Below are 14034 nucleotides of genomic sequence, written 5' to 3' on the forward strand. Positions count from 1 at the left end.
GGGAATGCTGCAAAAAGGTGTTGAAATGAATTTGAAAATGGATACATGAGAAACTGGAAGAGACTGAAATCAGCAGCCTTCTCAAACCCTGGTTAACATAACTGCATTAGCATACTGCAGCCAAGCTCTACACACCAAACCATTAATTGTACAGAGAAAATGGAGTGTCTAACTCAGGCATCCCCAACCTGCGGCCCTCCAGGTGTTTTGGCCTACAACTCCCATGATCCCTAGCTAACAGGACCAGTGGTCAGGAATGATGGGAATTGTAGTCCAAAACACCTGGAGGGCCGAAGGTTGGGGATGCCTGGTCTAACTTAATTCACTTCATTACTACATTACCCAACTGCCGCAATCATGAATTATGACAACTCTTCTGCAAAAAGGCGTTGAAATGAATTTGAAAATGGAGATATGAGAAACTGGAGGAAACTGAAATCAGCAGCCTTCTCAAACCCTGGTTAACATAACTGCATTAGCATATCACAGCCAAGCTGTACACACCAAACCTCACTGAAAATGCAAAATATTAATTGCACAGAGAGAATGGAGTATCTGAAATAGTTGCTTTTCTTATTCCAGTTATTTACTGAACAGCTAGTGGACATATGAGCAAAGGCATCTACATCTACATATGAGCAAAGGCATCTGGGAAGTTATGGAGGTTTCAGTATATTCTCTCTCTTCTTCAATAAAAAGAATTTATCTCACCCTCCATAGCAGGCAAAAGGTGGATCTCATCTGAAGGGCTACATTACCTGTGGTTATTAACCATGATTTCCTAATAGAATATTGAGCTTTGAGAACAGTATTGTTTGTTTGTTTGGTTGGTTGGTTGGTTGGTTGGTTGATACACCATGATCTCTCATGGGTTCTAAAGAGCTTAAATCACACACACACAGCCAATGTATGCCTGTGACTCCTGCTTCTCTGCACTTTTTCTGAGCTTCCCATTAATTCATGACTGGCTGCTCTGGAGGAAACTGAGTGCTGGACATCATGGACCCTGAATTAGGTTCAGGAAAGGCCATTAAATACTTTGCTGTGCTTTCTTAATTGCCCAGAACTCAAGAAGAAGAAGATTGCATTGTACGTACTGTAGCCAAGATATAATCTTTACAAACAAAGATGTTTTGCTTCATGAAGGGGCAGAGGCGGGGGATGAATGGGTCTCCGAAGGGTCTCAGAATCCAACCATTTTTATTTTTATTTAAATGGTTGTAATTCAGTGAAATAACGTCTTAGAACTTCTTATGTTAAATCCAATGTGTTTTTCCCCAGGAAGCTTGCAACAGCCTTATGCTGTTGCAAGTCCACAGTATCCTGGACTTTGAGGCCAATCTGGGACCCATCAGTATAATTTTATCCTTCATGTTGGGATGAATACAGTAATAACCTGAGTCAAATAGTGCAAGCTGTTATAGCAGGCATGTCCAAGAGGTCGATTGTGATCTACTGGTCAATCCTTGTTGATCTTTGGACCTTCTGTGATCCACTACAACCCCCCCCCCAAAAGAACAACTTAAGCTCCCTAAATAGATCACTGCCAGTTTTTTAATACTGTGAGTAGATTGCAGTCTCTTGGGAGTTGGACATGCCTGTTTTATAGCATCTCATGTGCTCTCTGCAGAGACTGAGGAGATATCAGTGTCAAAATGAGAGAATGTTGCAGTTGTACCATCCTGTGAAGGGGTCGTTCTTGCCTGGAGCACTTGTGAGAGCTTCAGAATTGATCTTTATGCCTCAGGCAGGGAGCACCAATCCTCTGTGGAGATTTGGATCATGTGGTTCCAGAGGAAAGGCTGCAACTGCTGTGAAGTAGCTATAAAAAGGACGCACTCGAGGGACTGGCATTTAGCAAAGAGTGAGAACTTCGCTGCCATTTCCCTCCAAGACCCCTTGCACCTTGGGAAGAGTCACACCGATCGAGAATTGTAGTGAAACTGGTGAGTGAAGGAAATTTGAGTAGATCTTCTCCTTTTTATAACAGCAGATTTTCACCCATAATTTCATGGGCTGGTTTGGGGCTGGGTTATTTTGACTTCCTTGGGCAGAGGCAGATTTAGGGGCATGTGACTGGTTTACCTGCACTGGGCCCCGGACCAAGAGGGTGCCACAGGGGACACTGCAGCAATGATGAGCAAGTGGCAATGGAAAGCAAGTGGCGGGAGGTGGGGAATGAATGTTGCACAGGGCGCTGCTGAAACTATAAAGCCCAAAGCCCACTACTGCGTTGGGGGTGCAGTCAAGCAATTTTTGCTAATAAAACCTCAACTAGGGGCCCCTATTTCCAAGGGCAGGGAATGGAGTACAATAAAAGTACCGTATTTTTTGCTCTATAAGACTGACTTTTTCCCTCCTAAAAAGTAAGGGGAAATGTGTGTGTGTGTTATGGAGCGAATGCAGGCTGCGCAGCTATCCCAGAAGCCAGAACAACAAGAGGGATTGCTGCTTTCACTGCGCAGTGATCCCTCTTGCTGTTCTGACTTCTGAGATTCATAATATTTTTTTTTTCTTGTTTTACTATTCCAAAAACTAGGTGCGTCTTGTGGTCTGGTGCATCTTATAGAGCAAAAAATATGGTAAATGCTATTCAAGTTAGAGTGTCATCTTTCCCCCAAAATTCATGGGTGGTGGAATTTGGGAGGCTATTTCACAACCTTTCAGGAGGAACCACCCTCATCAGAATTTTTTTTATTGTGAAATGTGAGCTCAGCCCTAGCTTGAATAGATGGATCCCTTGCAATTTTCAGAGTGCTATAAATATTCTGTTTCAGTCATGGCATCTCTTCTTTTAGGGATATAGAGTTCCTAGCTAGACTTTGCCTTTGCCTAACCAAAGCCATGAAGACCTGTTACTGTTTCCTTCTTGCCATTGCCTTAATCCTCTCAGCTGATGTAGGTAAGTTATTAGTCCAGCTCCCTTCTGAGGTTAGGCAACCAAAGCTGTACACAGTATTCCAAATGTGTCTGCATGCAGCTCACTGCTGGGGATCTAACTTCCCTGTCTTGCTCATATTCTCCTAGAACTCCCTAGGCTTCTTCTACTGAAACAATTCCCTTTTGTGGAGATGGCTAGTTGTTGGGCCATTGACTGCTACTTTTACACTGAAATGACTAGGCTAAACACAACTATGTATTTGTTCCAGTTGTTCCCAATGTAGATTTTCATTCCTCCCTCCCTTCATTCACCCCTTCTTCCCTAGTAGGTGATGGTACCTTTTCATGGTATGCTTCAGGTGCCGACAGGTCTTGGGCCAGCCATGACGGGTTGAAGCACCACTGCCCCACTTAGAAATTGTGTTCTGCATGGCAATTGAATTTAGGAAAATGTTGCTTTTGGTGGCAATAGAAGCCTCCAACAGAAGCTGGAAGGGGTGCAACTTGGAGGGAAGTCTCAGTGGGCTGGTCTCCCCAACTGTGACCCCCACCTTAAAATATATAATTGCCCCTGCATGACAACTAGGCATGAGGAAACAACTTCCCTTGGCAACAGTGAGAGCATTTTTCACAAGCCGTCGTTCTGTACCACAGTCCTTGGTGCTCTCTATCCCTTGTTTATACTGTTTTTAGGAAAAACAGAATTTGCAATAAGGCCCAACAATCAGATGATGGAATGATGCCAAGAGGAAAAGAAAGCAACTGGATAACTAGCTAGATGCAGTTTTCAAGTTCACTAGTTGTAATGGAAAGAAAAGTATTCTTAGTAACCTTTTCTTCTTCTTCTTCTTCTTCTTCTTCTTCTTCTTCTTCTTCTTCTTCTTCTTCTTCTTCTTCTTCTTCTTCCTCCTCCTCCTCCTCCTCCTCCTCCTCCTCCTCCTCCTCCTCCTCCTTTTTTTCTCTTTGGGAGGAACAGTCTTTGCTCAGGTAATAGGCGAGGGAAAATGTGGTGAAATGGGTGGCGTCTGCAAAGACAGCTGTGAGAAAGAATATGAAGACATTGGAGAATGCAGTACAACACGTTGCTGCATAAGGTGAGAGTTATTCCACAACCAACCAACCAACAAAAAAAGCAAGGTGCATTTCTTGAATGTCAAAAGGAGTGAATTAATTGGAAATGCCAAAGTGGTGGACATTTTTCCAATTTATGGCAGTGCACCATCTCCACCTGTCCCTGCAGAGATCAGATCTGGCCACAGGTCTGTCTTAATTACATCCAGGGTGGAATACTGCAACTTGCTCCAAAGGGGGCTAGCACAGAAGAGACTTTGGAAACTTGAAGCGCTGCAGAATATTGCAACAACAAAGTTTTTGGGCATCTGTGGTATGTTGATTAGTTGAGTAAGGAATTTATTGCCCGCTCTCAGACGACTGAACACAGAAGAGAGGCCTAAAACCATAGTATTGTTCCTATGCTTGATTTTTTGTTTTGCTCCCACTGCCAAATCTGGTGGGTTAAGATCTTTATATAAATATATTTCTCTACTTGTTTAGCAAGTAGGACATAAGAGGACTTTTGTTCATTATGTTCATAATATTTTGTTCACAATTCTTTCTTTTCAGGTTCAAAAGAATATTTAAATAAATACATGAATGAATGAATTTATTATTTCAGTCAGAGACGAGTTCCAGCTCACATACAAAATCAGGGAGGTCAAGAAACTCAATAAAGATACATATAAATAAATATAATTTTGTTATTAAAAGTTCATGAACAGAAAATAATATAGTGCAACTGATTTTCAGGGTTGGTGTGTTGTGGGACAAGCACACAGAGTGCAATGAGATTGAGTGTTTGTGGGGGAGGGAGGCTCAGTTAATTTCATTCTACACAGATCGAATAAACACACTGACAATAAAGGTATTATTATTATTATTATTATTATTATTATTATTATTATTATTATTATCACAAAATCTGTAGAGAAGTGGGGTTGAGTGCAGGAAGAAGGGGGAAGCAGGAACAGCATTTTACAATTTATCAAGATATGTGTGAATTTGTCAATATTAATTTATAATCTCCAAACATCTTAGTTTTGAGTCTGAATGATGGGGTCCATCTCTGTTGCCACTTGGCTTGAGGATTCATCAGCTCCTACCTGAACTCCAGCGTTATCCAGGAATTGTTGATGTTTCTTCCATCAGCTGAAGGACCACAAAAGCACACTTGGTGTAAAAGCTTCAAAGACCATGCATTAATAAAAAATAAAAACTATAGTGCAGATGGTCCAAAAGTTTACTGTGTCTCCTTTTATGTTTGACACTGATGAGGTGAAATTGTATGACAGTCTGTATGCAAATTCTATAAGCCACCAAAGGTATGCTATACAAATTGTTGGACAATGGAAACACTACGCAGGCCATGAGTTGGGGAGACATATTACCATTTGAGATGTGGATGTAGGTGCATCTCATGTCCAGATATGGAATCCACAAGACAATATTCACATGTAAGGAGGCCAGGCAGTCTGCCTGTCATGCTTCTGGGATTGCTATGGGCATCTGTTTTTCATTCATTATATATACCTCCCTAAAGGGATCTATCATATTCAGGGGCTCCTCTGTGACATCTTCTTCTTTGGTGATCACTCATAGCCGAGTAAGATTGTCTTCCATAAACACGGTTTTAATAATAAGTCCGTAAGTGACTGTCGAGGCCAATTCTGGACCCACACATCCTTTGTAAAAAGTTATTAATATACTTGTATCCAGACCTTGCTCCCTAAGAAGTCAATTTAAGTCTTTAAAAAGAGACTGTAGGGGTGAACCATGTCCCCATTCTTGAGTAAGAAAGAGGAAGATTGAGAAATGAAAGTAATTTAAAAGCACATACAGTGGTACCTTAATTCGTTTTGGAGGTCCGTTCTTAACCTGAAACCTGAGGTACCACTTCAGCTAATGGGGCCTCCTGCTGCTGCCGCACCACTGGAGCACGATTTCTGTTCTCATCCTAAAGCAAAGTTCTTAACCCGAGGTACTATTTCTGGGTTAGCGGAGTCTATAACCTGAAGTGTATGCAACCTGAAGCATATGTAACCTGAGGTAACACTGTAATTTAAAAGCACATACAGTGGTACCTCAGGTTAAGAACTTAATTCATTCTGGAGGTCCGTTCTTAACCTGAAACTATTCTTAACCTGAGGTACCACTTTAGCTAATTGGGCATCCCACTGCCTCCATGTGATTTCTGTTCTCATCCTGAAGCAAAGTTCTCAACCCGAGGTACTATTTCTGGGTTAGCAGAGTCTGTAACCTGAAACGTCTGTAACCTGAAGCATCTGTAACCCAAGCTACCACTGTACATTGTTGTAGCAGTGCATTCCCTAATATTTTGATGTCACACTTACCAGTTCCATGCAACTTGGTTCATGAGGTTTGGACATCGTCATCATCATCATCATCATCATTTATTTATACCCCACCCATCTTGCTGGGTTTCCCCAGTCACTCTGGGCAGCTTCCAACAAAATATTAAAATACAATAATCTGTTAAACATTAAAAACATCCCTAATCAGGGCTGCCTTCAGATGTCTTCTAAAAGTCTGGTAGTTGTTTTTCTCTCTGACATCTGGTGGGAGGGCATTCCACAGGGCGGGTGCCACTACCGAGAAGGCCCTCTGCCTGGTTCCCTGTAACTTGGCTTCTCACAGTGAGGGAACCACCAGAGGGCCCTTGGCGCTGGACCTCAGTGTCGGGGCAGAACGATGGGGGTGGAGATGCTCCTTCAGGCAGCCATGTGACCACCACAATGTGTTACTGCTTTCTTCCATTGCTTTTTCTTATTGGGATATAAAGTTCCAGACAAACATCTACATTGCTTTTTCATAATCTCGAATTCTATATAACCTGTGCTTTCATGTCTTTGCCTTGCGACTGATCCCTTTTAAAAATAACTGTTCAGGTGAGCTAAGCACAAAACCAACCTTAGAAAAGTTGGGTCCTTGGGCAAATGGTTACACTGAGACCTCTTTCTTCTTTCATCCTTCCTCCTACCCTGTCCCTTCCTGATGCCCACCAATACTACTGTGTGCTTTGAATCATTGCTGCCCACCTATATCATTGTGTACTTTTGATCAGAGCCGCTTTTAGTTAGAAGCCAAGAAAAGTGCTTGACATTTCCTCCACTTAACCATATGTCGTCAACAACGTTTTGCATTAAAAAAACAACACATCCCCTCTCTTTTTATCTTTCCGCCTGTTGCTGAAGAGGCACCCCATTGCCTCCACCACAAGACCAGCAAGCCACACAGACAAGGAGAGGTAATATTTTCAACTGGCTCCTATCTTCCCCCATTCATGGATTCATAAACCAACCTGAGATCTGTTTCTCCCTCCCCTTCCTTCGTTGCAAAAGTTCGTTCTGCATTTTTAGCATTTAACATTTTAACTTTCTTCATTTTAGCATTTTGTGCCTATCTAGAAGCTCTTTGCTCCTGAACCGCTTGCTAATTCTACTTTCCTTCACTCTCTATAAATCCCTCCAGCAAAAGCAAGGAAACATTTCCCTCCTGCTTCAAATCTGTCTGCAAGAGTACCCTGGAATAATGAAATAATGCAAGATCGTTGAGTGAAGTAGGTGGAAAATTGATTAATTAACACAACAGGATCTTTCTTCTTTCTCTGGTGATCACTCGTAGCCAAGTAAGATTGTCTTCTATTTACTGTACACTTGCGGAACATGAACCACTTATAAACACCATCTCCAGCTCCCCGAAATATTCCATTAATGATGTCTCTGATCAGCAATGAACAGGATCTGTGATATGTGTGGGCTTAGTCATCGACTTAACACTGCATTGTAGGGGGTGGACTAGATGATTCTTGGGAACCCTTCCAACTCTAAGATTCTGTGATTCTGTGATCTAGCCCCAGAAGCCACACGTGAACAGATTTGAAGTAAGCTTCGCCCCACATAGCTCCAGACTTTTGCATAGGGGTTGAAGTTGACCCTAAAGGGGACACATACCCTAACTCTCAGTTCCCACAGCTCTGAAAGGCAAGTTTTTGTAATTTACTCTCATTTTAATGGCACTTTCCAATTGCTCACCCAATTCCTACCTGGCTGATGTCCTCTGACTCAACTTGCCTCCTTTTGTAGGGCAGGAAGAAGAAGAAGAAAAACTCTGCCAATCTTCTTGAGAGACAAAAAACCTAACTAACTAACTAACTAACTAACTAACAGCTCTTCAGTTCTCTAACAAGGTGCCAGATCTCTGCAGCACTTACTGCCCAACATCAAAAGAGCCTTTAAGGTTTTTGCCAAGATGAATGTATGAATGGCCACACCCAAGTCAGCCAGCACATGTTCTCACAAGCAGTGGAGTCTGGGCCATTGGGGCTACCTGAATACAGCCTTCCCAATGAGAATGCCAAGCATTTTTGAAGCCCCCTCTCTCATTCTCAAAGCCACACACTATTTTCTGTCCCATAAACATTCATACTTCCTTGAACTTACAGAGCTGTGTACAGACATTTCCCTTCTTCCCTGAGAAATCCGCTCTCTGTGACACTCAGCACATCTTAATCCAAATGTATAGCTATGTCAAATACACCCCTCACATGCGTGTCTGGGCAGAAAAACCATGCAACTGAGATTTCAAAATCAGTAGGACTGCCTGCTTTTCAGCCTTACTGAGAAGGCTCCCACTTCGGTCTGTTGTTATGAGAGCTATCCAGCACAGCAATCAGGACTGTTTCAAGAACATTTCAAAGTTCTAGCTAAAACTCTGGTCCTCTTCCCATGGTTATACTTCAATATTCTGCAGCTTCAACATCACAACATGCAACAATTGGTTGTAGTGGAGACTCGTCCATTTGGGTGCATGGGAAACTTCCATATCTGCCTGCAGATAGCCCACACATTACTGTATTCTGACTTACAACAAATCCAGAATTGGCCCTGGCTGTCAGTAGTTTCATTGTTACCTTTGTAGAACTCACCAGGGAGGAGAATGGGAACAAATGGAGAATTGGTTTATTTTGCCTATTCCACCTACCTTTTAGATGCCTGCCATCTGTTCTACCAATCCCACCAGTCACCATTGTTCCACTAAATTTATGAACAGCTTTGGAGAGAAGTCACCATATTTTATTCTTTGTGGCTCTTGTTTTAGGGATAGAGAGTTCCCATCCAAACATCTGTCTTCATCTTCTCATGGCCATGAAGACCTGTTACCTTCTCTTTCTTGCCATTGGCTTTTTGTTTCATCCAGGTAAGTCATCAGTTAAGTTCTGGACTTAACCAGGTAAAGTAAAGGTAAAGGACCCTTCCAGTAGCACCTTAAAGCAGAGCCAGACTGATACCCAGAGAGAACTTGCTGCAAGACAGACCCAAAAAAGAAAATAACAGAACACCTCTAGTCATCACATACAGCTCCCAAGTTAAAACAGTACAACGCATCATCAGAGATCTACAACCTCTCCTGGACAATGACAGTTCTCTTTCTCAAGCTCTGGGAGGAAGACCTTTCATTGCCTCCAGACAGCCCCCCAATCTTAAACAACTCCTAACCCACAATAATACTATAACCAGACTTAACACGGACACTGGCACCAGAGCCTGCAATAAACCCAGATGCCAACTTTGCTGCCACATACACCCGGACAACACCATTACTGGCCCCAACAACATCACACATACCATCTCGGGACTATTTAATTGCTCATCGTCTAACATTGTGTATGCCATAAAATGCCAACAGTGTCCTTCAGCTCTCTATATTGGACAAACAGGCCAGACCTTACGCCAAAGAATAAATGGACATAAATCCGACATCAGGAACCACAAGACAGAAAAACCAGTAGGAGAACACTTCAATCTCCCAGGACATTCTATACAAGATCTCAAAGTAGCTGTTCTATTACAAAGGAATTTCAGAAATAGACTGGAAAGAGAAGCTGCTGAATTGCAACTTATCACCAAACTTAAAACTATGGAGAGACCTGGTTTGAATAAAGACATTGGATTCTTATCTCATTATACATGACAAAGCCATTTTTCACCTTCTCACCCCTTGCTTTTTCCTGTTAGACCTATTGCAGTCGTTAAGAGTCGTCAACAGGCTCATCGCAGCTATCTGCCAATCACCCATTCCCACCACCCTTCTGAGTAATACCCCTCCCCACCTTCTCACTATATAGAAAGGTCCGGTGACTTCTGTTTCAGTGTATCTGAAGAAGTGTGCATGCACACGAAAGCTCATACCTAGAACTAACTCAGTTGGTCTTTAAGGTGCTACTGGAAGGAATTTTTTTATTTTGTTTTGACCATGGCAGACCAACACGGCTACCTATCTGTAACTGTAAAGGACCCTTGACAGTTAAGTCCAGTCATGAACGATTCTGGGGTTGTGGTGCTCATCTCACTTTACTGGCTGAGGAAACGGGTTTTTGCTTGCATACAGTTTTTCTGGGTCATGTGGCCAGCATGATGAACTTCTGGCGAACCAGAGCAGTGCATGGAAATGCCATTTACCTTCTCGCTGGAGTGGAACCTATTTATCTACTTGCACTTTGGCATGCTTTCAAACTGCTAGGTTGGCAGGAGCAGTGACCGAGCAACAGGGGCTCACCCCTTCACTGGGATTTGAACTGCTGACCTTCCATTCGGCAAGCCCAAGGCTCAGTGGTTTATACCACAGTGCCATTCGCATCCCCTTGGACTTAACCAAGGGGCTTCCAAATGTCATTAGCCAAACACATGCAGAAGCTCCCTTCCAACCTTCTTAAAGACTCTGAATGGAGGAGGTGTGGCTTGTATGGGGGAGGGCTGGTGTCAGGGGTGGCATGCACAGGCACATCCTCCTATCCAGTTCAAGCCCTGGTTGATGGTGATGATGGTGGTGGTGGTGGTGGTGATTACTATTCTTGTAGGGGGCCTACATACAGTCAGATATCTTGATGCTTTACACTTGAATGTGTGTGCAGTAATTGAAATACTTTATTATCACTTGTACAACTTGTATACAGCAAGGTTACACAAAAGATGGCTTCCTTGAGGGAATTAAGGTTAGAAAAGTGTTGACTAAATGAAGAGTTGAAACTGCTTTGATCTAAGGATGTCCAGCGTTCCATCTGGCCTGGTAGTTCCAATCTTGCTCCACGTGATTTTTCCAGCCCTGGGGAAGTCTCTTTCCCAGCACTGCACTGTGAAATGACAATGTTGCCAATTGTAATGAAACATAGGAATGTTGGGCTCTGATTATTTGTTATTGTTTCCCCTTGTAAACTTTTGTGTGTGTGTGTGTGTGGAAACAGGATCGTCTGCTAATGTGTACAAGCAAAGCCAATGCCGCCAGATAAACGGTGTGTGTGCATTTATCAAGTGCCCTGAGACCTTTAACCCTATTGGAAAGTGTTCAGTATTTTGGCCATGCTGCTATCTGCAATTGCCAGGATGAGAATGACAGCTCCAAAGGTGAGAATGATGGCCCTATACCAGGAATGAACTGTGTTCACTCATGCAAATGTTTACTTCTCCTTCTCCCAAAAATATTGCCTAGCTTTCCTTGAGAATTTTATCACTTTGACATTGTGATAACTGCTGTATGTGGTAGAAGTTTGTGTCTTGAACACAGGTACACAGGAGCATAGCTGTCAACTTTTCCCTTTTTTTAAGGGAAATTCCCTTATTCCAAATAGAATTCCTTACAAGAAAAGGGAAAAGTTGTCAGCTATGCACAGGAGGCTGGCTGCATTTCTCCCCTACCCCAATCCTTGCAGAATTATTCTCCTGTCGTGTTGTATGATATTCATGGCTTCCACCAGGACATGCACTTAAAAAACAGAAGTACTGTTTTTGGGGGACAGGAGGCGGGCAGGTGTGGAGGATTCCCTGGTCCTGAATGGGGTAACTGTGCCCCTGAAGGACCAGGTGCGTAGCCTGGGAGTCATTTTGGACTCACAGCTGTCCATGGAAGCACAGGTCAAATCTGTGTCCAGGGCAGCTGTTTACCAGCTCCATCTGGTACGTAGGCTGAGACCCTATCTGCCTGCGGACTGTCTCGCCAGAGTGGTGCATGCTCTGGTTATCTCCCGCTTGGACTACTGCAATGCACTCTACGTGGGGCTACCTTTGAAGGTGACTCGGAAACTACAACTAATCCAGAATGCGGCAGCTAGACTGGTGACTGGGAGCGGCCGCCAAGACCATATAACACCGGTCTTGAAAGACCTACATTGGCTCCCAGTACGTTTCCGAGCACAATTCAAAGTGTTGGTGCTGACCTTTAAAGCCCTAAACGGCCTCGGTCCAGTATACCTGAAGGAGCGTCTCCACCCCCATCATTCTGCCCGGACGCTGAGGTCCAGCGCCGAGGGCCTTCTGGCGGTTCCCTCATTGCGAGAAGCAAAGCTACAGGGAACCAGGCAGAGGGCCTTCTCGGTAGTGGCGCCCGCCCTGTGGAAAGCCCTCCCACCAGATGTCAAAGAGATAAACAACTACCTGACATTCAGAAGACATCTTAAGGCAGCCCTGTTCAGGGAAGTTTTTAACGTGTGATATCTTACTGTATTTTTGGTTTTTATGGAAGCCGCCCAGAGTGGCTGGGGAGGCCCAGCCAGATGGGCGGGGTATAAATAAATTATTATTATTATTATTATTATTATTATTATTATTATTATTATTATATAAAAAATAATAGTAGCACGAAAGAATTTACAAAAAGAGGAGCCACCACCATCACTCAATCAAGCAATATTTTTACATCACTCTAAAAAGAAATATAAAGGAAAGGGGGGGGGGGTCAGAGCCAACCATCCAAATCGCTTATTTGTCAGCCATTGCTGGATACAGGAAGCAAATTAACCCCATAATTCCCAGCATAATTATCACTCAATTTCTTATTTCCATTCCCTTCACAGGCACCAATGCCCATCCTACAGTGTTAGTCCTTTAAGGCAGTGGTTAGTCAACACTCCCTCATGCAAGGAAGCTTTAATCTTGCCCTGGAGCCACCTGATCAACTGCTTTATTTCACAAGTCACATCCCCACAAACACCCTGTTCACATCATCAGGGTGCATTTACTGAAACTGATCTCCAAAAGCCAGACAAGATGCAACACTGGACACCACAGCTCGGACTGCAACAACAGTGGGAACATCTGATTTGCTGTAGAGTAGAATGACTTTAGACTCAATACTTGATGTATGTGTGGGACAGGTAGTCTGTGAGTTGGAGTAAGAGAGGTCCATTTGGACAAATAGGAAGAGTGTATCTCTGTGAGTGGGGCACAATGTGTGTATGGTCATGTGTGTGAGAGAAATGTTTTGTTGCCTGCAAAAAATGTTTCTAGTGCATTATTTTCAGATATGGGGAAAACAGATATCAGTTCATGTGGTGGTGGAATCTTTCAAGGAGTTGGAGATGGTGTTTATAAGTGGTCCATGTTTCACAAACATATAGTAAGGCTGGTAGTACAATAGTTTTGTAAATAAGCATTTTGGTTTCCCTGCAAATGTCCCAGTCCTCAAACACTCTGCACTTCAGTCGGGAGAAAGTCGCACTCGCAGAGCTCAGGCGATACTGTTGGAGAAGAACCTGCCCTTTAGTGAGCTCAACATTATCGTCATCATTAGCAGATGGCTGAGCTGTGAGCTCGGGCTGAAACTACTGTGTAAATACTAATAAATCTAAGTGTAATTAAACTGCCAGCTTGCCACGTTCTTGGTGTGAGAGGGAAATCATAAATCCTGACACCCCCCTACTCTTCCCCCACCTACTGTCACCTGAATGACCCATTGGGCCTGCTTGAATGGGGCACCTCCCATCAAACTGTGCAGCCATGGCGGGAGGCATTGCTGTCCCCCCAGCATGGCCACTCAGGGCAGAAGATGACCCTAGTCTATGCTATTTTAGGCCTCAAACTACTAATCCCCAGCACTCCCAGGTAAGTGGTCATTCCAGATGAACCCTGTTATGAAAAAGTCATTGATGGGGAGAGGTTTCTCCCTCATATATCTTATGCTCATTTTTTGATATTCCTGTATCTTTATCTTAACTTGGATATGGAAAGGCATAGACCCACATGCAAAACAAGCACAGTTTTTAAATCCTTGATTGAGAAGTTTTTCAGAAGGTACCCATAGCAAAAC

General features: G+C 43.3%; 2 long non-coding RNA genes across 2 annotated transcripts; both read left to right on the top strand.

Annotated features, from left to right (window-relative positions):
- The first annotated feature begins 1839 nt into the window (after window positions 1–1839).
- Window positions 1840–5174, top strand: LOC309338025. The gene is made up of 4 exons (XR_014154588.1): window positions 1840–1946; window positions 2799–2902; window positions 3857–3974; window positions 4975–5174. It is a non-coding gene; the product is annotated as an uncharacterized lncRNA (long non-coding RNA).
- A 2249-nt stretch (window positions 5175–7423) lies between these two features.
- Window positions 7424–13587, top strand: LOC309338844. Its single transcript, XR_014155080.1, has 4 exons — window positions 7424–7513; window positions 9063–9153; window positions 11198–11357; window positions 13250–13587. It is a non-coding gene; the product is annotated as an uncharacterized lncRNA (long non-coding RNA).
- The last annotated feature ends 447 nt before the right edge of the window (window positions 13588–14034 follow it).

This window comes from Podarcis erhardii (genome assembly GCF_964252035.2).
Source record: "Podarcis erhardii genome assembly, chromosome: 3".
NCBI lineage: Eukaryota > Metazoa > Chordata > Lepidosauria > Squamata > Lacertidae > Podarcis > Podarcis erhardii.